General features: G+C 39.2%; 1 pseudogene; it reads right to left on the bottom strand.

Moving 5' to 3' along the window:
• Nucleotides 1–876: 876 nt before the first annotated feature.
• Nucleotides 877–1691, bottom strand: LOC116275717 (annotated as a pseudogene).
• Between the last annotated feature and the right edge of the window lie 24091 nt (nucleotides 1692–25782).

The raw sequence follows: 25782 nt of genomic DNA, 5'->3' as shown, positions 1-25782 counted from the left end.
ATTCATCTTGGTTTGGTCAAATTGAAACTATGTTGCTTTTATAGTGGTAATAATAGTAGAATAAAAATAATTAAATCATAACACAACTGGGCATCTATTTTCTCATTTATACCAGTGCCAGGTATAAATGACTATCAAATTGCCCATCAACTAAGAGTGATTTTTAAAATATCTTTGTTTGCTTACTTGCACAAGCTTTATATTGCATGGTATTATTTTCTTTTTTCTTTCTTTGGAAACGTTAAGTATAAATTTACTATCCACCTAGTGGTAGCTAGGTAAAATTGCAGGCATAATGATAAATAATCAACTTTGTAGTTCTCAGCTTCAAACCCAAACCTGTAAGGGGCAGGACAGACTCAAATGCCTCAGGGACCAGGCAGATAATACAAATAAATGAAATAGGCCAAGTGAGAGAGTACAAGTCTTGCCAAAAGGAGCAATCCCTATTTAGCTTCAATTGATCATCCTCTTATGAAAAGCAGATCAGAATTGCCACACGTTCTGATTGATCAAGAGAGGCCAGAAATTCTAATTTTAATGTGAAACCTCTTGATTTCTTAGACGGTGGCTCAATTTTCTTGAAAACACTAGGTGAGCTAAATAAAGCTGACAGTCCACCAGTTTTCAATGCTCGTCTGTGCAGAGTGAATGGCATCTCCCCTAACTGTAGTATTAGACTGCCACTCACAAGCCACAATTTGCAATTGCAATAGAGGCACAAACTGACAGAGATCTCCTGCTTTACTATGTACACACAACTGAACTCTTGAGCTGTGGAGAACAACTAATTCTACAGGAAAAAGTGTAAGGCTAATCTGAGCCACCCAGGGATGGCAGCAGGGGCCTTCATGGCTAGCTGCTGGCCTGTAGGCGCTAAATTGTGGACTGCTCCTGCAGGAAGCCTTCTGGGCCTGGGAGGCCTTTATCTGGCTCAAAAGCTAGGGCTGCTTCTCGAAGGACTTTCAAATTCTCCTCAGCAACTGACAGTGACTGGTCAATCCAGTCCAGGACCCTGTCAGATGGCAGGCATTCCTTGTCACCCGCACCAGATGACTGACAAGACAGGAGCAGGGCAGTCATCCCTGCATCCAGGAGCTTGGGGTCCAATGGAGGGTACATCGACTTCACAACATCATCCACCCTGGGGCTGTTCCACTTGGCTGCCACAATGATGTCGCTGACAATGGCTGAAGTCTTCATCTTGGCCCCAGAACCCATTGTGATGGCAACAAGCTCCTCTGTCAGAGTGTGACAAATCTTCAAGATGGCAATGCAGTGGGACATGAGACCTGAGGCATCTTTGATCCAGTCTTTGTTCTCCAGAATGGTCTCAATGTGGGGGTTGGTGATAACAACATCATCCAGTTCTAACTCAGAGGGCTCAGACTGGGTCACCATGGCACCGATGAGGTCCATAATGGGCTTAGAATCATAGCGCTGCAGAGGTCTCGGGGCTGGTAGTAGCGCTGCCTGCAATCCAGCACCAAGACTGCAAACAAAGCCAGAAAGATGGTGGCCAGCACACTTATGGCAACAATCACCACGGTCTCCATGCTTCCGGGGAGCTCCTGACTCAGTCTCCCTCACATCCTCCTCATGGGCTAAAGCTGCTGGAAGTGGCAAATTGGGGGAAGAGGATGGCAGGAGCTAGGTTCCTCCATGACACCTCCGGAGACCTGAGGGCCTCAAGCGGCAGCTCCGGGGCACATCCCGCTGCGCTCCCAAGATGGCCCCTCAGATGGCAAAGTCAGCGGTATTATTTTCTTTTAATTCCTTTGTTAGAGCTCTTAAGTTTCATCCAGTAAATGGTACATTATTTGAGGGTTTTTTTTGTATGTTATAATATTTATGAACCATTAATCCAGACAAAGGAAAGAAAGCCTTACCAAGGCCCATTAGATGCTTCACAGTATTCCAGAGACAGCACAGTAGGCAAAAAGAATTGTGGTAGGTTAAATATGGATCCAAGTTCAGTGTCTCTATTTACCATTGGAGTGATTTTGGTGAATTTCTTAATCCCTATAAGCCTCTGTTTTTCACCTATGAAATGAGATAATATTATCTAGCTATAAAGTCTGTGGCGACAGAGCGAGACTCCGTCTCAAAAAAAAAAAAAAAAAAAAAGAAATAATATGTATAAGTTAACTGGCATGTATTAGGTGCTCAAGAAGCTGAACAATAATCACTGTTGTTTCTAAGATAATTATCACTACTATTAATCCCTCATTATTTATTAATGCCCCTATATCTCCATGGATCTATTTAGATGTATAGCCATGAGGTCTTACTAACTAAATGATAATCATAGAAATATTCCTTGTTATTACTTTTTCTTCAGGCGAATTTAAATATTTTTCTAACTTTCCACTTTCATGAAAGTTAAATTAACCCTCTCTGGGTGCAAATATATATTCTACCTTAGGTAGATATTTCTTATCAAGCATTTAATGCATTAAATTTCAACTTTAAATATTAAACATTTCAAACTGTAAACATTAATTTCAAACTTTAAACATTAATAAATTTGACCATAAACCTCTCTTAATTTGAAAATTTTGAACCTTGAGGCATTAATATACATTTTCTTGGCCCTGCCACCAGCTGAGATGCCTAGCTTCCTCTATGGCATATGACTACTGTATTTCTATGGCAACTGCCTTAGCATTTTGCAAGGGTCAAAAGAACCCATTCTGATATATTAAAGGCAAAAAACAGCGATAGTCATTTAACATCAGTTTTAGTCTTATCTCTAATGTAACCCTTCTATTCAAACACTTCCTTGAATTAACTCCATACTAGATTTTGAAAACAAGTCATTTCCTGTTTCATTTTATTCCCTTTTCTTAGAAAGTCACCTCTCTTCCCCTATTGAGATTCTATCCACCTTTGCAGGGAGAGCTACAATGTCATTTTCCTGGAGGCCTATCCCACTATTACACAAGACAGGTTCCCTACCTTTGTAACATTGAGGTTTGCCTGCTAATTAGACTCTCAGCTCAAATATATTTGGGTGGTGAGTCATTTGTGCACTTTGTTCTTCCAGAGAAAAACATTGTTGTCTGCATGTCTTTATGTGTGCATAGTGCGTGAGAGAGTCCTTTACAATCATAAATGCTCAATTTAGGTTAATTGAAAGAATAAATAAATAATGAATGATTTGTTTGGAAATAAAACAAACACTGGCTGGGGTAGCAGGGAAGCTATAAAAGGCTAGGTTGGAGACCTAGTCTGGTTGCCTGTTACATGCGTGGCTTGGGAAAATAATTTAACCTCTCTGAACTCAGTTTCTTCATCTGTAAAAACACAAGTGATCCTGCCTCTGTCCTTTCCCTGTGTAATTAGGGGATAGTTGTGGGAACCAAATAAAGAAATGCATGCACACTGTCAATGCTAACCTGAGGTATTAAGTTCCAAGACAGCTGGACAACTCAGTTGACGTTAGATACTTTTAATAGCCAACTTTGCACACTATTATCTCACCTCATTAAGAATATGTTATCAAGCTGTTTTGATATTACACAGCAAAGATGATTCATTTACTCCCTCATCTGTTTTTCTGTTCATCCATTCATTCACTAAAATTTATTGAGTGCCTACTACATACCAGCTACCATGCTAGGCACTTGGGCTATGAACATGACAAGGCAGATATAGTTCCCTTCTCTGAAGGACCTTGCATTCTTGTAAGGGAGCACTGAAATAGGTCTACAAACAAATGAGCCCACAAATAAGATAATTTTAGATGAGGATAAGTGCCAGAAAGCAAATAAAACAAGGTAGTGTGCTAGGAAGTAAGTAGGCATGGACATCATTACAGTGGTCAAGAAAAGCCTTTCTGGAGGGACCAGAATGAAGAGTAGGGACAAGCTCTGCAAAGTGGGGACAGCAAGTGCAAATGCTCTGAGGTGGGACCAGGCTGAGGTTGATCAAACAGCAGAAAGGCCAGTGGGCTGAAGCAAAATGACCCAAGGAGAATGGAGGCATTCGCTGATGGAAAGGTGGTTTATATGCACAGAAAGATTCAGAAAGAGAAAAGCAATATATTTTCTTTGGCAATTCAGATCAAGGAGTTTAAAACTGGTTTAATTCTTGTGAAAACATAGCTCATTGGATAATATGTTAGGGTATTTACATTTATATAACCATACCGTTAGGGAGTTTTGAGATTTACTATTTTAAAAAATCATTTTAATATTAACAAAAGCAAAGGGATCTTAACATTGTCCATGGTGGTTGATATTTTACCAGAATACTATTTTTTCCTTTCCATAAGTTGTTACTATTATTATTTTGGTGATTTGTTGCACCTTCTGCTATCATTCATTGTAACCAATATTTAGTGGAAAGTCTGAATTAAAACATTTTAAAATATATTTAATTGTATTGCATTCACAATCTTTTACTAGTAGGAAGTGTTAGGTTCTTTGTGTACTAGCTGAAGGGGGAAAAAATTAGTCCCTCATGGAGTCCTCATGGAGTACACACACACACACATTAATACACACACATTGCAGCCATTAATAATAATTTTTTTAACCGATAAATGAGAAAGAGGTTATGTGCCATCACGCCTAATTCCTTTTTGAGACAGAGTTCACTTGTCACCCAGGTTGAGGTAATGGCGGATCTCGCTCACTGTAACCAGCCTGGTTCAGCTTCATTCTCCTGCCTTAGCCCCTGGCAGCTGTGGGATTATAGGTGCCGCCACCACGCCTGGCTAATTTTTAGTTTTTATTTTTAATAGAGATGGGATTTCACCATCTTGGCCAGGCTGGTCTCAAACTCCTGACCTCATGATCCACCTCCCTCGCCCTTCCAAAGTGCTAGGATTGCAGGCGTGAGCCATGGCGCCCAGCCCTATCATGCTAATTCTTAACAACAGGAATTTACTAGGTAAGAAGGTCAGGGTTAACCCAGTCAGGATTATGAACTATCAGTCCTACTTTAATCACAATTAGAATGGTGTATAATAAGTTTTTATCCCCACTGTAGCTTTTTACCTTTCCTTAGAGATAAATTGCATGTAAATATATATTAAAGTGCTTCAAGTCAGTTTTGTCTCTTAAGTATATTTTTTTTCTTTATAATCTGCTTTTACTTTTAATTTCAACAGCTATGGGCAGGTAGACACTAGGATGTGGAGGAGGCTGGTTCCAATGCCCCATTAAGGATGGCAAGGCAGCCCTGCACAAAACCAATATCCTTTCCCCACCCTTTTTCATATTCACAGAGAGGAGTCAGCCCTGTTGTTGACACTAATCAATGATCACTCGTATTTTGTTGGCAGAGAGATTTATCCCATCTCCTGTGAGTTCTCTTCTCCTTTTTGCACTCTCCACCCTAGACATCTGGGCCACAATTGCCGGAAGCCTCCGAGTGCTCCATCTCACTTTCCTCCTTCCAAGTCTCCCCGTGTGTCATCTCTCTGGTCACAGTGGTGTCCCAACCAGTGGTCCCTGCAGTTTCCTGACACTGAAACCTGCTCAGCCAGACGGCACAACTCCCTCCAGGCAGCAACTCTGTGCCAGGCATCGGACTTCCAGGCTCATAAACGTGGAATCTGTTAGGCTGAGAACATAAGTGCTCCAGCCCATTATTAGCTGGTAGAAAGCTTATAAAAAAGAACTTTATAAACCAAGGCACGAGTAAATAATTTCATGAGCAAAGCTGCAGTGTGGCAGTTCTTGGTTTAAAGCTGAAAGCCTTTCTAATGTGTTGCCAGAGGATTAAACGCTATCACCATGTTTCAGGCAGTGATTTTTATTGCATGTTTCATTCAGGATTTGGCACTGGAAAAGAAGGAACTCTGCACACATCAAATTGAAATGAGAAAGCAATTCTTTGCTATTTGAGGCAGGGATGCTATTGTTTCGAGGACATTATCTTCTGTTGAGGTGATTCCCATCTTGTGTGCGCTCTCTCTCCATTTTTCAACAGATATTTACCATTTTTCATTTCTTGATAAATCCTTTCTGTAATGCCTGGTACTTTCAATATTATTCTTCAAATAATTCTGACAAACAGAATGATACGTTGCTTAACGATGGGGCTGTGTTCTGAGAAATGCTTCATTAGGTGATTTTGTCCTTGTGAGATGATTGTAGGGCGTACTTACACAAACCTAGATGGTTTAGCCTCCTACACACCTAGACTATATGGCATGACCTATTGCTCCCAGGCTACAAACCTGTACAGGATGTTACTGTACTGAATACTATAGGCAATTATGACACAATGGTAAGCATTTGTGTATCTAAACAAATCTAAGCATAGAAAAAGCACAGTAAAAGTATGGTATTATAATCATATGGGACCACTGTTGTTTATGTGGTCCATTGTTGACTGAAACGTTGTTATGTGGTGCATGACTGTAAGGTGGTCTGTTTGCAGTATTAGAAGAGAAATAGCTTGTGTAGCACTCATAGAAAATCAGGGATTAAAATAGGCAGAGCAAAAAATCAAGGACTCACCTCTCTTACTTAAAAAAAAAAAGCAGGTCATTGAGCACAAGGTTACGGCTTTGGGTTGGCCACCCTGAGTTAGAGTGAGACTTGAGGGTCTGAGTCTCACTGAAAAGTTATTTCACATCCTGGTGGATCAGGCTCTTTGAGAGTATAGGCCACATGCTACTCTGCCTCTGGGATGGCAAACAGGAGCACCCAAACTCCCTTCAGTCAGCTCCCTTTCCTTTTCTACCATTTTCTATCTTCGTTCCTTCCCTTTAATAAGGGAAACAAAACTTCTTCCTTTTAATGACTGCCACCAGAGCTCCTCTTTGCAAGGTAACTTTGTTGTGAAAAGGTGCACGACATTGATACAGACAGCTATGGGCAGGTGAGACACTAGGATGTGGAGGAGGCTGGTTTCAATGCCCCATTAAGGATGGCAAGGCAGCCCTGCACAAAACCAAGAGAGCAAGGGCTCCAGACAGGGTGGGGAGGGAAGCATGAGGTAGAGGGCCCTGAGGCTGGGATTGTGGAGTGAAGAACCCATGGTACCCTGGAGGTGGAGGGACTGAGGCACACTTAACAGTAGTAATGCCTATTTTTCTATTTGCATTTTTGAGATGTAAATGCCCCCTCCAACTCCCTCTAAAATCCTTTAGTAGGGAGGAGAGTGCTGATGAGCTCCTGCCTAAGGGATGGGTGGGCTTAAGGAGGGCCTGAGTTTCCTGTATATGTATTATAGAACAGCCATAGTCAGCCTTACAGCTGCAGGAGGTCAGGAGACCATCACAAGAGTTAGGCCCTTCAGGGGTTTGAGGAAATCTCGAGGCTGGAATCTGGACTGCCCTAAGCCATGAAATCTGGAGATTTAAGTCAATTTTCCCTGGGTCTCCAAACATTAGCAGAACCATCAGCACAACCTACTATTAACTTTGGTTTATAATAGATTTTCAATAGGCCTATACTACAGTACTTTGTAATAAGTAACATGAAAATGAATGTTAGTGAGGTGGTTTGCAAAGATCCTGGCTTGCAGCTAGACAAAATGTGCAAGGCAGAAGGCAAAAATGTGCTTAGCGCAAACAGGTAATTAAGAGAATTAAAAAAAAAAAAAATCCAATAGTCTGGTTCATGGTAGAATAAAATGCCACTCTATTCTGTTTATAGGAGCATTTTTAATTGGCAAATATTAGAATCCGTGGAAAATCAGTCAGAGAAAATCCAGTTAAAACTCTTCATGGACTCATGCTCTAGCAACATTCTTAGAAAAAAGGCTTTTAGAAAAATATTATATTTCTTATTCCTCATACAGTTAGGGAACACTTTTCTGCAGATTACTTCTTTCCGGGATTTTATCCTGGGGCTCTTCCTCCCACCCTTTGCTCTTCTCTACATTACATACATGTAGGCTGCACTTTGCCTGTGAAAAGCCATGGTAGGTGGCTGCCCTACTGCAGCAGCTTGGGGTTCTCCTCCGGACGCTATCCTCCAGTGGTTGCATGGATGTCCCGCAGAGCTCTCCCAGCTCCCTTCATGGTGGGCTTCACTTCCTCCTAGAGGACCTCAATGGACTCTTCACTTCAGAGCTTCTCATTCTTCTTATCCAGCTTCTCCACATAGACAGAAGCCTATGTGCAGAAAGTTCAGAACAGCGCAAGGCTGATTTTCCTCCAACATGTAGGTAATAGGATTCCAGAGTATGTAACTCTTTGAAAGGACTTTCTTCCATTCTGTTTAGAAAGGCATTTACTGTTAGCACAGAGAAGTGGCTTTGTCTTTCTCTATTGGTCTGAGTGACAAAGAATGCAAGGTGTGTTGCTGTGTGTGTGAGAGTGTATATGAATGTACTTGTGAGTGTGTGTCTGTGTCTGGGTGGGGAAGAATAATAGAAAAGGAAGGGAAATCTAATGACTTAACTCAATAGTGAGCAATCATTTTTCATTCAGGACAATTAGGAAGCATACTGTATAACATTATCTTTTGCATCAGTACATTCATTATTTACACTAGTACTTCAAACATTTATTACTTTGTCACTAAAAGGTTTCACTTTGGGAGGTGAATTGTCAAGGTGACCTAAATAGTACAAACTGCAGAACTTGATGGTTATACCATGTCTTTGAACACTTACTGTATCTTTAAAAGCAGTGGAGCTGAGGCGAGGGATTTGTGGAATTTGAGAATGAGGCTGTGAATTGGCACCAACAGATCAGGGAGTGATGCTTTGGTGCCCAGGAAGCTGGAGGACAGAAGCTGTTATCTGAGAGAGTGCTGAAACAAGAATGGATTTTAAATGTGAATACCTGTCCTTACTTTTCTGCTCATATAGTCTGTACCATTTGGGCTTCTTGGTTGCAAGCAACAGAAACTGGCTCTAATTAATTTAAACAAAAAGGGAATTTGTTATAAGGATATTTTCAATGGGAAGCTGAAGAACAAGCTTGGGGAGTAGGAAGCAATGTCTCCTCAAAACCCAGGCAATGGAACCATAACATCACAGGTCCCACTGCAGAGACAGGCCACTCTACACTCCATCTGCACAGTTGTGAGAAGTGTGACCCACAACCCTCCCCTGCTTTCCTCGCATGCTCAGACCACAGTTCTGGGAGGGTGTATCCTTGGCTGAGCCTGACTCAGGGCTGCCCTTCCTCCCCCAGAATGCTGCACAGGGGTAGGGGAGGGAGAGGCCTCGCCCCTTTGACGTTCATGGTGTAGTGGATGGTGATTTCCTTTGTCTCTAAGACCACGCAAAATGAGGGCTCTCCAATAAAGAGAGACTGACGTGCGAACGCGAAGATGGTAGGAAGTTGAAGACTGTCAAACTAAAAAGTGGTTCAAGTTCATTACATGCTCCGTGACTTAGCCAGAAGAGACTGGGATACTGAAGCATGTCCTTATAGGTTTCTTCCTGGTTGGGGTTTCTTCTCACTTCTACTCCAGGCTCAGCTACAAATGTCACATTGCTCGGGGCAACTGACTAGATGAGCGCATAGGAGTAAGAGGCTGGCATCTGTAAAATAAAAATAGCACCACTCATCTCCCAGTGTGCTTGTGAGGATTAAATAGGCTATTTGTAAGGTTCCTAGTACTGTGCCTGGCATTGAGCAGTGTGCTCAGCAGATGTTAGGTTGTGGCCCTCACTGCGCTGTTTCCCAAAGGGCAGTGGGCAAGTGGGATGTGCCAGTTGTCATTTTATTTATTCAACCAATATACTAATATTATTGAGTGCCATTGCTCTTATTTTCTTCAAGGACTGGTGAAGACATTGTCCAGGAATGTACCACCTACTAGTTGTGCAACCTTAGGCAAGTTTTTTAGCCTCTGTGAGAATCCACGTGAATGGCTGTAAAGGAGAGATAGTAATCATACCTACGTCAAAGAATTTTTCTAAGTCTTAAATGAGATAATCCATGTAAAGTAGTTAGCATAGGGCCTGGCAACAGGAAATACTCAGTACCTGTTAATGATTAATAAGAAACCAAAGAGTTTAAAACGTTTTCCTTGAATCCACTTACATATCCAACCTCTTCTGACAAAGAGTGGTATACTTCATGAGCTTACCACAAGCTCTTTGTTCTAAATGCAGCTTATTTTCTAAGGATCCAAGAAGCTACCCTGTAGCCGTGAAGCTGGAAGAACATCATGGGTGTTATAGCTCATCCTCTAAATTGTACGAAGGAAGAGATGGGGGCTGGCTGGTGGCAGATTTACTGACTCTCCACATGGTGCTCCATCAATCTCATCTCATGAATTGATCATCATCAGTTGCAATAGGCTTATTTTCTATTTCTTTTCCTTTTTTTATTTTTTTGAGTTGGAGTCTCGCTTCATTGCCCAAGCTGGAGTATAGTGGTGCAATCTCAGCTCACTGCAACCTCTTCCTCCTCGGTTCAATCAGTTCTTCTGTCTCAGCCTCCCAAGTAGCAGGGACTACAGGTGCCTGCCACCACGCCCGGCTAATTTTTGTATTTTTAGTAGAGACAGTGTTTCACCTTGTTGGTCAGGCTGGTCTCAAACTCCTGACCTCAGGTGATCCACCCACCTCAGCCTCTCCAAGTGCTGGGATTACAGGCGTGAGCCACCACGCCCAGCCTTATTTTCTATTTCTACCCACCTCAATTAAAGTAAAAAAATCAAATGTTGGTCAGGCAGAGTTCAGTTATCACAGGGTTCTGCTGTTTTACCACTTCTCTTCCTGCTGTCATTGATGGAAGTGGTCAGGCTATGTAGTTAGGTAAGGCCTGTCAATCTCACCTTATCTAATCATTTCCATCTACTCATAGCAGACTGCCATAAGAAGAAATGGAAGTGGTACGGGGAGGCTTTGGCTGTCTTTTAATTCCTATCATCCTTGAAGTGGTTACTTAATATTCTGTCTATTATTCCTTGTGGAATCTCTTTGGCATTACCAATTGCCTTATTTTCTCATGGAATTAAATTACTTTCAAATGATTTTTCTCGCACTATGGTAGCTTGCATTTTTCTAAGCTGACTCTAGTTTATAATTTTCTGGCATTAGATTCAATCCCTTCGTCTTTGTGTATCTGAACACAATTTTTACCTATTCAAAACAGAACTTCCACTAATATCAATAACCTAATGTTCATTCTCTATTCCAAGTCATTTACAAAATTTTTATTGGGACCAGAGAGAATAGACCTTCAGCCAAATATCTTGTCTGAATTGGATACTGAGCCATTTATCGATTTCCTTTGTTTAAAAAATAGGTTAGCTATTTAAAAATGTATTTGACAATGTTTTTCCCAAGCTAATTTAAATTTACTTTAGATAACATTTTATTAAATACTGTATCAGATGATTTATTAATTCCCTCCCTCACGTAGTTCTGCATTATTTCCTAAGCAAATTATTATTGTTATTATTATTATTATTTTTATTTATTTATTTATTTTTTGAGACAGAGTCTTGCTCTGTCGCCCAGGCTGGAGTGCAGTGGCGCGATCTCGGCTCACTGCAAGCTCCGCCTCCTGAGTTCACGCCATTCTCCTGCCTCAGCCTCCAGATTAGCTGGGACTACAGGTGCCCGCTGCCATGCCTGGCTAATTTTTTTGTATTTTTTTTTTTAATAGAGACGGGGTTTCACCGTGTTAGCCAGGATGGTCTCGATCTCCTGACCTCGTGATCCGCCCGCCTCGGCCTCCCAAAATGATGGGATTACAGGCGTGAGCCACTGCTCTTGGCCACAGATTATTTTTATAATTTCGCAAAGAGCAGCTATGTTATTTTATTTGAAACAACTTGTTTAAATAAATGCTTGGCATTGCTTTGCTATGGCTTGGGATTTTAAAATTTTGAAGGTTATAGTTTTGATTTTTCTTACACTTTTAAAAAATAGATGAGCTGAGTAACTCCCTTTAATCAAGAATTTATAAGTTACAAATATTCATACTTTCCATACCAAATAAAAAGACAATTCTTTACAAATCGACATTTCTGTAAAGACACCAATTTTTTTTTTCAATGATGTTCTTTTGGACTTTAGGAACAGAGGGTTTTTGTTATTGTTGCAGTTTTTAAAACTCTTCTTCAATGTACTTCAAATTACCACTCTTCAATGTTCTTTTTAAAGACAGATTTGAATGCCACTAAGCTTCATGTACAAACTTTAAAACTGTTGTCATTCATTTCATACCTACACTCATTTATGTTGTGTATATTCTCTGTAATTCCTGTTTTCTTATCTATTTATTTAAGCTAGGATCTCCTGGTGGCGCTTGTCAATGTGAGTCTTAATGTAATCACCAAGCGCAGATTTTCTTTGGGTTTATTTTTGTGCTCTCTAGCTCAAAATTACCCTTCATATAATTTGGTACTTTTTGATGCCAACTGATGGGCTGTCATTAGTTTAATGTGTCCACTCATACAGCGTTGTGAGGCCTACACCATCTACATAGTCAGTCTTATTTCTCTTTCCCTGGGGTTAAATCAGTATCTACTGTAATTTCCTTTACCTGTTTTTAACTACATACTATTTTATAGGACTACAGATTACTTTTTTCCAGACTTTATCCAAATGTGATATTAAAAATCCTTTCTATATGCTATGCTATGTTTCAAGATCTTTTTTAAGTTCAATATTGATCAATTAGGAACATATTTATAAGGAACACTCTTAATATTTAATCTGAGTGATTAGGTTGCATTTTCAGCTATATCTCAATATACAGTTCAATAAGTTCCTCACATCTTTTCCATATGAGGATATGATTACCCGGCATTTTTCTTTTTCACAGAATGAGATGTTCTGGATTAAGCCTACATTCTTATGCAGCATTAAATAAATATATGTTGTTTTAAAATTGATGTGTAAATGATCTAACATTACACATATATGTTCATTCCTTTCTTTCCCCTAACAATTATATCTAACACTTTATGTAAATAAGATTAAACTCTGGTCAGGCCCTATGGCTCCCGCTATAATCCCAGCACTTTGGGAGGCCAAGGTGAATGGATCACTTGAGATCAGGAGTTCGAGACCAGCCCGATTAACATGGTGAAACCTTATCTCTACTGAAAATACAAAAATTAGCCCAGGTGTAGTGGCATGCGCCCGTAATCCCAATTACTCGGGAGACTGAGGCACGGGAATACCTTGAATCTGGGAGGCAGAGGTTGCAGTGAGCCAAGATTGTGTTACCGCACTCCAGCCTGGGCTGCAGAGTGAGACCCTGTCTCAATAAAAACAAAAGATCAAACTGTCCTTTGTCTCCTTTGAGTTAAACTTTCATTTCCAGCAGAAATGTTCAGTCTTTGATTTCTGAACTCCTCATTCTTTTTCTCCCCAAAGGGCTTTTTTTCTTTCTTTCTTTTTTTTTTGACAATGTTATAAAAAATTAAGGAATACATGAATTTTATTCAAATATCCACTACCAAGAAGTAATCGTTTATGAAATTACATTCTGGGAAAAAAGGACCAACATTAAGTCTGAAATGATAGCTTGAGACCAGGAGTTCAAGACCAGCCTGGGCAACATAGCAAGAACCTGTTTTCCACAAAAAGGAAAAATAAAATAGAATAAAATGAGGCCATTCCCTGTGTTGCCTACCCCAGTTTCACAAGATAATACTAGCGTCTTGGATGTTAGGGGAATTCTGTTGGGGTCTGACAGAGACCACTCAGTATACTTTTTTGGGACCCGGCTTCCTTGACATCCAGCTCTAATTTAAATGTCTTTGATTATCATCACAGCTGAAAACGCCACAAATTTGTTCTTTTTAAAAAAATTGTAGTAAAATATCATTGAGTGATTTTTAAGTGTACAATTTAGTGGCTTTAAGTACATTTATGTTGTTGAGCAACCACCACCAACATCCATCTGCAGAACTCTTTTTATCTTGCAGAACTGAGACCATTTGCCTAATGGTCTCAGTTCTGCAAGATAAAAATAATAACTCCCTATTCCCCACTTTTCCCAACCCCCTGGCAAGCACAGTTCTACTTTTTGTCTTTGAGAATTTGACTACTTTACAGACATCATATAAATGAAATGGTACAATGTTTGTCCTTTTGTGTCTGTCTTATTTCACTTAGCATAACGTGTTCCAGGTTCATCCATGTTGTAGCATGTGTCAGAATTTTCTTCCTTTTTAAGGCTGAATAATATTGCATTGTATGTACGTACTATATTTGGCTTATCCATTCTTGTGTCAATGGACTTTTGAGTTGTTTGTACCTTTTTCCTATTTTTGAATAACACTGCTATGAACATGGATTACAAATATCTGTTCAGGCCCCTACTTTCAATTATTTTGGGTATATACCAGAAAGTAATATTGCTGGGTCATGTGGTAATTCTGTGTTCAATTTTTTTTAAGAACCCACACATCTGTTTTTACCTGTATGATGATAATTCCTCTGATTATATTCACTTTTAGCAGAAATTTTATTATCTTGTGGCTTCTGAATTCATTTTAAGTTTTTAACAAGTACAAAAACAGAGGTAAAATAAAATGCCAAGAATTATGGCACTCCTGGTTTAGTAACTTTTAAAATATGGCATAAATTAACTTTTAGAAATGATAAGCTATAGATTCTCTTTCTGTATCTATAGCAAAGCCAATTTCTTTATTTTTTTTCAAAATTATTATTTTAAAAACTGAGTTTTACTCATGATTATCTTTTCAAAATGTTCTAATATTTGAAGTTTTCATAGTATTTTTTCCTACTTATAAAGCTTACTTTAAAAGGAAACAAAGAGAAGTATGATTTGCTGAGGCAAAATTATAGGGGTATCCTTTAAAAAATAAACCATTCCTAGAGATCTGAACTTAGAAAACGAGTCCATTAGAAGATGATTATCTGTGTTGTCCAAAACAGATCTTGAATTGATCAAAGGTTTCTTTTAACTAGTTTCCTGATGCATTATTTGAAAGGATTTGATTTATTAATAATTTTCTGAGAAGCCATTGTAAAGACATTATGGCAAAATTGTTCTTGATTTGTAGAGTAATTAGAATTTGTGATATTTGTACAGGGTTCGTGAAGTTGGCTTTTTTTTCAAAAGTTGTTTGAGGAAAAATAAAAGCCTGTTAACGAGACTATAAACAAGGTTCCAAAGGAAAATGATTGCCTGTTGAAGAGAGCCAAAGTGTTTTCAGGCATTTAAGAAATAGTAATTTAGGGACAAACTGCCATTTGAGTGTCCTGCAGAGGCTAACAATGCTTATGCTGAAGCTGTAATATGCTAGCTTCAAGCCATTCTTATTGATTAATGCTTTAATGGGCTTTTTGCTAAGCAACATTTAGTTAGAGCAGTTATTATACATGTTTGACTGTATAAAATTGCATTTATTGAATATCCAGTTTAGGGAAGATAAAGGAGAAAATTACACTTTTCTTGAGTTGTCTCTGGCACTACAGTTAGGTTACTGCCTTTTAAATGCTTGAAATTAAAGCTTTCATCTTGAATTATCATAGTATTTCTACTTTTATTTTCTGAGTATGGTCTATAGTTACAGCTGCTGACAAAGAAGGGAATCTGGCTAACACAAATTTGAGAGAAGGAAGAAAAAGCTGGTTGAATTCCCTGTAGATCAGGATTTTGGGTTCTGGGACAGACATTTACCAACATCTGTTTCAAAGGAGAAAATAGAAGCCCACCCTAGAAGTCGAAGGGTCATCAGGAAATAGACAAACATCAGGATATTATATTAAAGCACATCTGTCTCCACTTTGGCATGAAAAGCCTATATTTAGATATTATTTTAAGAGCTATGTTTAAAAATGCTGATAAAGTAGATTCCATACTCATTTCTTAGTCAACTGTGTTATTTTTCTTTTTCACAGATGTGCACACTTGGTACTATAGTCTGAATATATTTTCTACCAAGACCAAAATTTAAAAAGTAAAAGTATGGAATCTCTGTCTTCTACATTCTGGCTTAAAACTTTGGAGCATACCTTGAAGAGCTTATGCATCGTTGGTGGAAAGTCCTGGCATCATTATTTTACCTTGTGTGTATACATGCATGTGTGTATTTCACTGTTGTTGCCTGGGGCCTCCTCAGTTGGTGTGGTATATTGCTGGTCTTCAATCACCTGGTCATACCAGGCCTGTTGTAGCCCTGGAGGTTTGGTGCTTGTTTGAATCAAGTCTGGTAGCAACCTTCTGTAGACCTAATTCTTTCAGCTGTGATTTGTTATAGAAAAAATAACTGTTTGAATCTGAGATCTAGGCCAGCTCTTATCAGCTACTGAGGGTTCTGTTTGTGGAGGTGCCCCCTGTGCATGCTGAAGCCAGATTTTGGCACAGTTACAGAGACATGCAGAGCTGCATTCATTTCACAATTCTAGATGCAGATAGCCTATTATGGGTTGGGTTTAGAGTTATTTATTGTAGTATTTTAGTCAGTTTGGGCTGCTATAAAAAATATAATAGACTGGGTGACTTAGACAAAGAGGTTTATTTCTCACAGTTCTGGAGGTTGAGAAGTCCAAGATCAAGGTGCTGGCAGATACAGTCTGGTGAGGGCCTCCTTTTTGGTTTGCAGGCAGCTGTCTTGTATTCTTACGCTGTGTGGGGATGGGGAGGGAGAGATATCTCTTTCGTGTCTTTTCTTATATAGACACTAATCTTATTCATGAGGGCACCACCCTCTTGACCTATTAATAATCACATCCCAAAGCCCCACCTCCCAATACCATCACAGTAGGGATTTAGGCTTCCACATTCAGTCTATAGCCTATAGTTATTCATTCTTACAATAAAAGATGTATTTCTATTTTTCTTCATATGTTCTCTTCCTGGTCACTGGTTTGTTTTTTCATTCTGGAGAAGAATAAGAGGTAATTTTCCCCCAATTATAATTTATTCCTGGAATCAATTATAATTTATTCAGCTCCAGGAGTGTTACTTTGTAAGTTTGAAAGAAACAAGAAGATACGCTTGGCTTTGCTAAAAAAAAGGTATTATTACTATTATTCAGTTATTAAGAGAGGGAGAAAGTCTTAGTTTGGTGCTAATACATCTTTAACAACAACCTACAATCTCCTATTTTAAAAAAGAGAGAGTAGGACCCAAGCTCAGAGTCTTTAGGAGGCAACTGTTTCCAGTGAGAATTTAATGACATTACTGTGTTTTTACTTCTTTAGAGTTTCCTTCTATTTATGGCAAATAGAACAGCTTTTAAGATTTCTTTCAAACTCTTGTTGGACCAGAAGTTGAAGTAAATTCTGTTTGGATTGTTTTATTTAATCCTTACAATAACTCAGTGTGTTTGAGGCTATTTTATTTTATTCTATTCTTTTGAGACAGAGTCTTGCTCTGTTACCCAGGCTGTAGGGCAATGACGCAATCATGGCTCACTGCAACCTTGACCTCCTGGGCTCAAGTCATCCTCCCACCTCAGCCTCCCAAGTAGCTGGGACCACAGGCATGTGCCATCATACCTGGCTAATTAAAAAAAAAATTTTTGTAGAGACGGAGTCTCCTTTTGTTTCTCAGACTGGTATCAAATTCCTAGGCTCAAAGTGCTGGCATTATAGGCATGAGCTACTGTGTGAGGCCTGAAGCTATTTTAAACCACATTTTACATATGAAAAAAACAGAGACTCAGGGAGATTAAGTAACTTGCCTAAAGTCACTTATATTGTGGAAATCTAGAATTCGGATTCAGCTCTGTCTGAATCCAGAGCCCAAACTTTGACCCACTGTGCACATGGTCTGTGCATCAGAGCTTCTGTAACAGGGAAAAAGCAAGTTTCAGGCCATCTCTACTCATGTCCAGCAGTTCTTGCTAGCATCCTATGGGTAGCACAGAAATTTATATGTGCCCAATTCCTTCTGTCCCCAGACTAGCTGTAGTAATGTCACATACTGAAATTCAAGATAATAACATTCTCAGAGGGCTTTTCTTTTTAGGAGTGGGAACAGTTTAAAATAAAACTAATTTTCCCCACCAATGGTATGTTTTTTTTTACATATATATATTTATCTATGTGTGTGTATATATATATAGAGAGAGAGAGAGAGAGAGAAGTAAAATGGGAGAAAAAGTAGTAAAAATATTTAACCCAATTTATTGTCGTTCATGGGCAGCTGAATATCCTGGAAGAGACATTAGACTGCACGCCAGAGGGGAGTTATAGTGCCTAACCCAGCAAAGCAGGTCCAGAAACCACTAGAGATTTCTGCTGCTTCGCTGACGTAAGCTATAGTTAAATTAAAACAATGATTTTTAGCCTGGCAAAGTGTTTCACGCCTGTAATTCTAGCAGTTTGGGAGGCCATTGTGGGTGGATCACCTGAGGTAAGGAGTTCGAGACCAGCCTGGCCAACATGGTGAAACCCCGTCTCTACTAAAAATACAAAAATTAGCCAGGCATGGTGGCAGGCACCTGTAATCCCAGCTACTTGGGAGGCTGAGGCTGGAGAATTGCTTGAACCCTGGAGGCAGAGGTTGCAGTGAGCAGAGATAGAGTCACTTCACTCCAGCCTGGGCAAAAGAGCAAAACTCCTTCTCAAAAATAAATAAATAAACAAATAAATAAAATAAAACAATGATTTTTAAACAGCTTTTTAAGATGAATTATATACTTTTAAATCATTTGTATAAAAATGGATAAAAGTGGAGCCGTTCTGATTTCTAAATTAGGGAGGAGGGATAGTACTCGGATCTGTCCATATAAATTTAATTCCAAACTCCCCCCCAACTTCCTACCACTGTGATCTTTGGCAAGTTACTTAATCTCTCTAAGCCTCAGTTCCTTTATCCGTAAAGTGGGGTATAACATTAATATTCACCTTATAGAGTGACTGTGAATCAATGTAAAATCCTGAGAACAGCACCTGGAACATAGAACCATTGTTTATGTTACGGTTTTATTTTTGTTGGAAGCTGGTTGAAGAAAAGATACAAGTCGCTGCTTAAGATCTATTTAGCTGGTTGATCTCTAAAATCTCAGAATTCTATTCTGTATTTCTATACTAGAAATTTCTAGAGCATAACTCAGAACGCCAAACTTAAGAATCCATCAAATTACCATATTTAGGAGTGTTTTGTGCTTGCTTGTTAATTTTATGCCTTAAATTCTAGGAAACGTTGTTGATAGCTACGTGCCTATCATCTGTGCTATTTTTCTCAATGTGATTAGTCTCTAGAAGGCTGAAATCAAAATGTTTTGGAAGTGACACCAAAGAAAATAAGTCTAGGCTTTGTTGGTTATCCCTATTTGTTGTGAAAATGTCCTTCAGCGACTAGAGGATAACACTTGCACAGAGCACCTGCTTTCCTTGATGTCACACATCGTGCTATTTATTATATCTTGGGAACAATAGTGTCTGCTCCAGAGGCATATTGCTGAAGTGTTTAATTAGCCAAAGGCCCTTGATTTCATCAGTACCTCTGGGTTCTTGACCCCTGACCTTTTTGGCTCCAGAAAGGCTGCAGGTACAGATCTATTTGCCGGTCAACAAGCTGGTATCAAGTCTCCTCTTTGCCCCATTCCTACCCCCTTTTCAGTAAACAATACATTCTAATATAAAATAGATAGGATGATAGCTTATCAGGGAAACTGCCAAGACCCCAGGGTTTCTGTCTCCTTGGAAAATTACTAAGCCACATTTAATACCGTGGAAATCAACTTCCTGTAGCCCAGAATTATTAGCCTGCCCTTTTGGTATTAAGCAGCACTGCTGATACAATCTATACTAAAGGCAGAAGAGAAATAGGGATCTCTACCCTACTGTCTTAAAATAAATACAGGCAAATCTGTTAGAGGAATTCATTACATTTTAAAACTCAGAAGGATGTGAAAATAAGCACAGATAGATAGCTGCAAATGGAGAAAGGATAAATGCCTTTGGCACAAATTCTTCATTATATAGGAATTAGAGTAGATGCTAAGAAGAATCAAAATGTTATACATGTTCTACCTTCAAAAGTTAATTATGATTTTAAAATAATTCAGTGGAGTGGCTACGATTATAAGCTTTCAAGGCAGACTGCCTGAGATGGAATCTCAGCAATGCTATTAATTAGGTGTGTGATCTGGAACAGTTACTTCCCTCGCTGTGATTTTGCTCCTGCATCTGTGAAATGGAGTTCTGGTTATCCACTGCTGTCTAACAAACTACCCCCACCATTGAATTGCCTAAAGCAACATCCATTTTATGAAAACTCGTGATTTTGTGGGTCAGAAATCTGCGCAGGACTCTCCTGGCAATTCTGCTCCATGTTGCACTGATTGGGTCACCTGGCGGCATTCAGTGGGCAGCTGCTTAGTTCTGGAGGTCCATGATTTCCCTCACGGTCTCGCATCTTGACAGGGCAGCTAGGAAGCTGCACTTAGAGCCTCTGGAGATGGTGTCTTCAGCAGGGTAGTTGGGCTTCTTACATTGGAGGCCCAGGGCTCTAAAAGTGAGGGCACAGGAGGCAGGAAAAGGAAGCTCTTAAGGCTTGTCCCCGGAAACAGGCACTGTGTCATTTCCTGGTCAAAACAGTCACAGAGCCTGCTCAGATTCAGGGAGGGGTCTTTGACTTCACCCCTCCATGGGAGGGGTGTCAAAGAATTTGCAGCCCTCTGTAATCAACCACAGATGGGGTGTATAGCAGTGCTGATCTGATAAAGTAATTGTGAGGATTAAATAAGACAGTATCTATAAAGTGTTCAACAGCATCCATCAGATTAAATGTTCCATGTGTTAGATGTTGTATGTTTATGTATACTATTTCTATATATCAATGTATACATGTATAATTATATTTATAAAACATACTATATATTTATGGACAATCTGATATGTATGCCTACTATAGCTAGGTAGGTAGGTTATCTATGTATAATTACATTTATATAATTACATTACAACAAAACGGAGGCCAATGTGGATATGAACAATCCTCAAGTAATTTCTACATCAACTTTCTTAGTATTTGCATAGTGAATCGCTTTCCTTGCTGGGGGAAATAAGAGAATTGCTGCAGAAAGAGGTTTTTTTTAATTGAATTGTTTTAACTAAAACTAAACATCACTGGACACTGAAGTGACAGAACTGCTCCGGTGTGGACTCTCAGGAGGGGGTGGTGGCTGAGGCGCTCAGCCCACTGGCCTTGAGGAAGGAAGGTCAGTCAGGCAGTATGTTTGATGGGGAACAGAGGACACTGGGGGAATTATTTTCCTCCTAAGAATTATTTTACTGCTTTGTGCTTTCAAGTCTCACCTTTAAGGAGCCACATTGTAATCAATAATTGGAGAGTTAGCTTCCATGCCGAGAGACTGAGAGAAAGAAAGTAGTGGTCCTCTAAGAAGAAACATTTCCAAATACAAAACAAGGTCACACATGAAAGGGCTAATGTGACAAATGTGCCAGCGTGTTGTAGGAAGGCCAAGGCTCTAGAAAAGAAACGGAAAATCCTATACATAAAGGCATCAGAGGCAGCCTATGCTCATGAAAAGAAAAAGGGTTAGGCCAGGGAATGGAGTCATTCAAAGAACATTAAGGGGTTTCAGAAATAGCTGTGCCCCAGAGGGCCACTAGGCAGAATGGGTTACATTACAAAGCTGTTAGGGTAGCATTTCAGGACGCGAGATGCACCATTGGCCAACAGAAGGGTGTGAACAGGAAGAAACTCAGTGAGGTTTAGGCGACTCTTGTAGCAGGACACAATTCGTTTTTTCTTCTAGTTGCAACTTGAAAGCATCAACCAAAAACTGACAGAAAAGTTAGGAAAATTCTCCGTTTTTCACCTCTGACTCATCTGGGTGAGTTTGTCTTTTTATACCACGGTGACATGAAAGCCATTTAAAATGATCATCCTAGAAGACAAACCACAGAAAGGCTCTTGGTTACAGTTTGTGCACTTGCATTGCTTATGAACAGTCCAGGTTCTGTCCCCTGCTGGGTAGAGGGGTCTGGCCTCAGTGCAGTCCTCTGGTCCTCTCTGGCCTTCCTGAGGTCAACTTTGGGACTTGCGCTCCTGGGTTTACTCCTGTTATTTGTTAGATATAGAACTTTATTTTTGCGGACTGTGTTAATGAGCTGATTGCCTTAATTCATTTTATTCTTCAATTGTATTATCAGGGTTTTTTTTTTTCCTAATAGATTTTTATGAAGTCTTTGTAAATTAAAAAAATTGGCCCTTTTTGTATGTGTTACAAATATGTTCCCAATATGTTGTCAACTGACTTTACTTAAATATATATTTTTCCAAATGGATGTTTAGATAAATTTGACCACATAAACATTTAAATTTCTTTTATGGTATCTAGGTTTCATATGTATTGCCTAGAAGGCATTTCTTTTGCCAAGATTGTAAATAAATTCATCTGTTTTCTTCTATCCCTATAATACGTTTATTTAAAAAAATTATTGATGAATCTGCTTTTATAGTCTCATTAAAGAATCTTTGATTAGTCTGGATTTACTTGATATAAAGACTGAAGAAGGGGCCAGGTGCCATGGTGTGTGCCTGTAGTCCCAGCCATTCACGCTGCTGAGGTGGGAGGATTGCTTGAGCCCAGGAGTTTGAGTTCAGCTTGGGCAACATACTGACATTCCATCTCTTTGAAAAAAAAAAAAAAAAGACTGAAGAAAGGAGATAACGTTTTCTAAATAGGTAACTAGTTTTCCCACTGTAATTTACAGATAATTCATTTTTCTCCTTTTGATTATAATGTAAGTTCCTATGTGAATTAGAGTCTATTTCTGTATTCTCTATCCTTTGATCTTCTCATTTTCTCTTCAGCACCAACCTGTTTTTAATTACTGTAGTTCCATGGAAATATTTTAATATAGAGTAGGATTCACCCCCCTTATAGCTTTCCTATATATAAACAAGATTAGGTAAGAGAATATAATGGAAAAAAGATACCAATTACAATATAACTAAAAAAAAAAAAGAGTTTTGGCACTAAAGAAACGTGCAGGCACATAAATTTTAAAAAATTATACTTAGAACATAAGAAAAAACTTAAAAAGTTATACTGAGAACATAAGAACAACATGCCTTGATATTGGATAGAAAGACTCTGTAGTGTGAAGCTGTCTGTTCTCCCTTAATAAATCCAGGGATATAATACAATGCCAATTAAAATACCCAAAGGATTTTGAGGAAAACTTAAGAAAATGATACTAAGGCTCTCCTGGAGAAACAAGTACACTAGAATGGCCAGAAAACTCCCCTTCCTTTTTGTACCTTATTAAGTCTCTTTAATATTGTCATTTAGGCTTTTATTTATTTATTATTATTTTTTATTTAGACGGAGTCTTGCTTTGTCGCCAGGCTAGAGTGCCGTGGTGCGATTTCGGCTCACTGCAACCTCTGCCTCCCGGGTTCAAGTGATTCTCCTGCCTCGGCCGCCCGAGTAGCTGGGACTACAGGCGCCCGCCCCCACACCAGCTAATTTTTGTAATTTTAGTAGAGACAGGGTTTCACTGTGTCGGCCAGGATGGTCTCAATCTCTTGACCTTATGATCTGCCCCCCTCAGCCTGCCAACATTTAGGCTCTTTAATACTTATATAAGTCACTCATACTTGTAAAGTGACTGCAAACATTACAGAGGTGTAATAACATTAACAGCTGACAGTGATGGAGGGTTCTAGATGCCAGGCCCTTTTCTGAATGCAACATTTATGAAATGTTCATGATCTCATTTCCTCCTCATAACAGCCTTACCAGGTTATCCTCCTTATTTTACAGATGAGTAAAATGAGGCACAGGGGGATTCAATAACTTTTTAAGGATTACTTAAGTGGTACCCGCAGAGCCTGGGTTTTTAACCAGTACACCATTTTGTCTTCCATTACATAAATAAGGAAAAAGAAAAAGTCCTTCCTTCACCCAGCCTCATTTCCCAGACTCTGTGTATCCGGTTCACTTAGGTACATGTAATCATATAAAATATTTTCATAAAGTAGTGTAATTTAATATATACAATGTTCTGTGCTTTATCACTAAACACTATATAAAGGGTTTCTCTATGTCAGCATATATAGAACCACAACATTCTTTTTAGCAGTCACTCAGGATGCAGATGTACCATAATTTAACTATCCTTTATTGATGTGCATTTAGGATGTGACCTCAAATTGTTATGTTTCCTTTTTCCTCAATCAGTTATCATTAACTCTTATTATTTTGTTGTGATGCTCACTTCAATCTTCTCTTGTAGGCCACTGACATTCTCAGTTGTTTTGTAAGAACGCTGCAGTGAATCTGCTCCACCCAGGAGCCTTTCTCTTTAACAATTTCCCAGTGCAGCTCACTTTTTGAGCTGTATTTGTTCAATACATTGTTTGAGAACTGTTCTTTCTTTTAATTCTTGAACATTATTTTGCATCTCTCTGTGCGTTTTATTTGCTCTTGAAATGGTTCCTCAAAGACGTTGTACATACGATCTGCAGTTTCTCGTTCAGTGCTACCTGCTGGTTTTTATCTTTCCAGGGTATCATAAAGAATTCATCACCATCATGAACATTTATTGACTGTTCCCTATGAACCAGGCCCCATGTTAATAGCTTCATTCCCATCTCATTTCCTCCTCAAAGCAATCCAGGATAGAGAAGATAATGCAGTATAAAGGTCTTTTTTTCCCTCTATCTTACACATAGAGAGAGACTGAGGCACAAGGAGGTTAAGAAAGTTGCCAGAAAAAAGGACAAGAGAGAGAAAGAAAGAAGTTTGCCTAAGACATGGAGCTGGGACTAGAACTCCATGTGGCTAACTTTTAAACCCAGCCTTTTTAACCTCTGTCCTTTATTGCCTTTTTAAAGCCATCATCACTTTTTCTGCTTTTTGGACACTAAAATGTCCTTGGGAAGAAATTCCATTCTTTCTCGGTTTCCCTTTTCTTTTCTCATTGCCTTTACGTTGCCTCAAACGCTTCTCATTTGTTCATTTATTTGCTTTTTGGCTTCAGTTTCCATCCTTTTCCCTTTCTCTATGCATTTCATGCCACCACAGCTGGGAGCATTTATTTTTATTTTTATTTTTTTTATGAAGACTTTGGCTTCCTTCCTTCCTTTGAGTTTTCTTTGTATCATTTTTAAAATATATCCTGCCATTCTCTTATCCCTTCCAAAGCCAAGAGGGCTTCCATCAACTTGATCATTTCTCTTACATCCTTATTTCTTCTTGTTTGAAGAAAATTCAGTCATCCGACACATACTTCTGCAAAATATCCCTCATTTTGCTAAATTATTTTCAGTTATTTCCTTATCATTAATAAAGTAGCTTTATTTTTCTCATAGCTCAAACTTCCTTGCTCCATTTCTCTTTGGGGGGACTGTGTGCTAAATAAGTAACCTTTAAGGTATTTGTTCTTATTGAATGATTCTAACTGTTTAGATTTTGGGGTCACTTTGATTTCCTTTCAATACTGTCACTTTATCTTTTTCTTTTTCTTTTTTTTTTTTTTTTTTTGAGACAAGAGTCTTGCTCTGTCACCCAGGCTGGAGTGCACTTGCACAATCTTGGCTCACTGCAAGCTCCACCTCCCGGATTCACACCATTCTCCTGCCTCAGCCTCCCTAGCAGCTGGGACTACAGGCACCCACCACCACACCCAGCTAATTTTTTGTATTTTTAGTAGAGATGGGGTTTCACCATGTTAGCCAGGATGGTCTCGATCTCCTGAGCTCTTGATCCACCCTCCTCGACCTCCTAAAGTGCTGGGATTACAGGCGTGAGCCACCGTGCCCGGCCAATACTGTTGCTTTTTCAAAAAACTCATTTGAAATTCCTTCTTGCTACTGCTGCACCCAGTATCATGTGTAGGAAGTGAGAGTTGGAAATTCTCCTTTCCCCTTTCCAATTCATCCTGATCACCATGCATAATCCTACACACATCTTACTAATCTTTTAAACTTCC

Source organism: Papio anubis, chromosome 7, assembly GCF_008728515.1.
Source record: "Papio anubis isolate 15944 chromosome 7, Panubis1.0, whole genome shotgun sequence".
Taxonomy (NCBI): domain Eukaryota; kingdom Metazoa; phylum Chordata; class Mammalia; order Primates; family Cercopithecidae; genus Papio; species Papio anubis.
The sequence above is the reverse complement of the archived record's forward strand: the minus strand, read 5'-3'. Positions and strand labels throughout refer to the sequence as shown.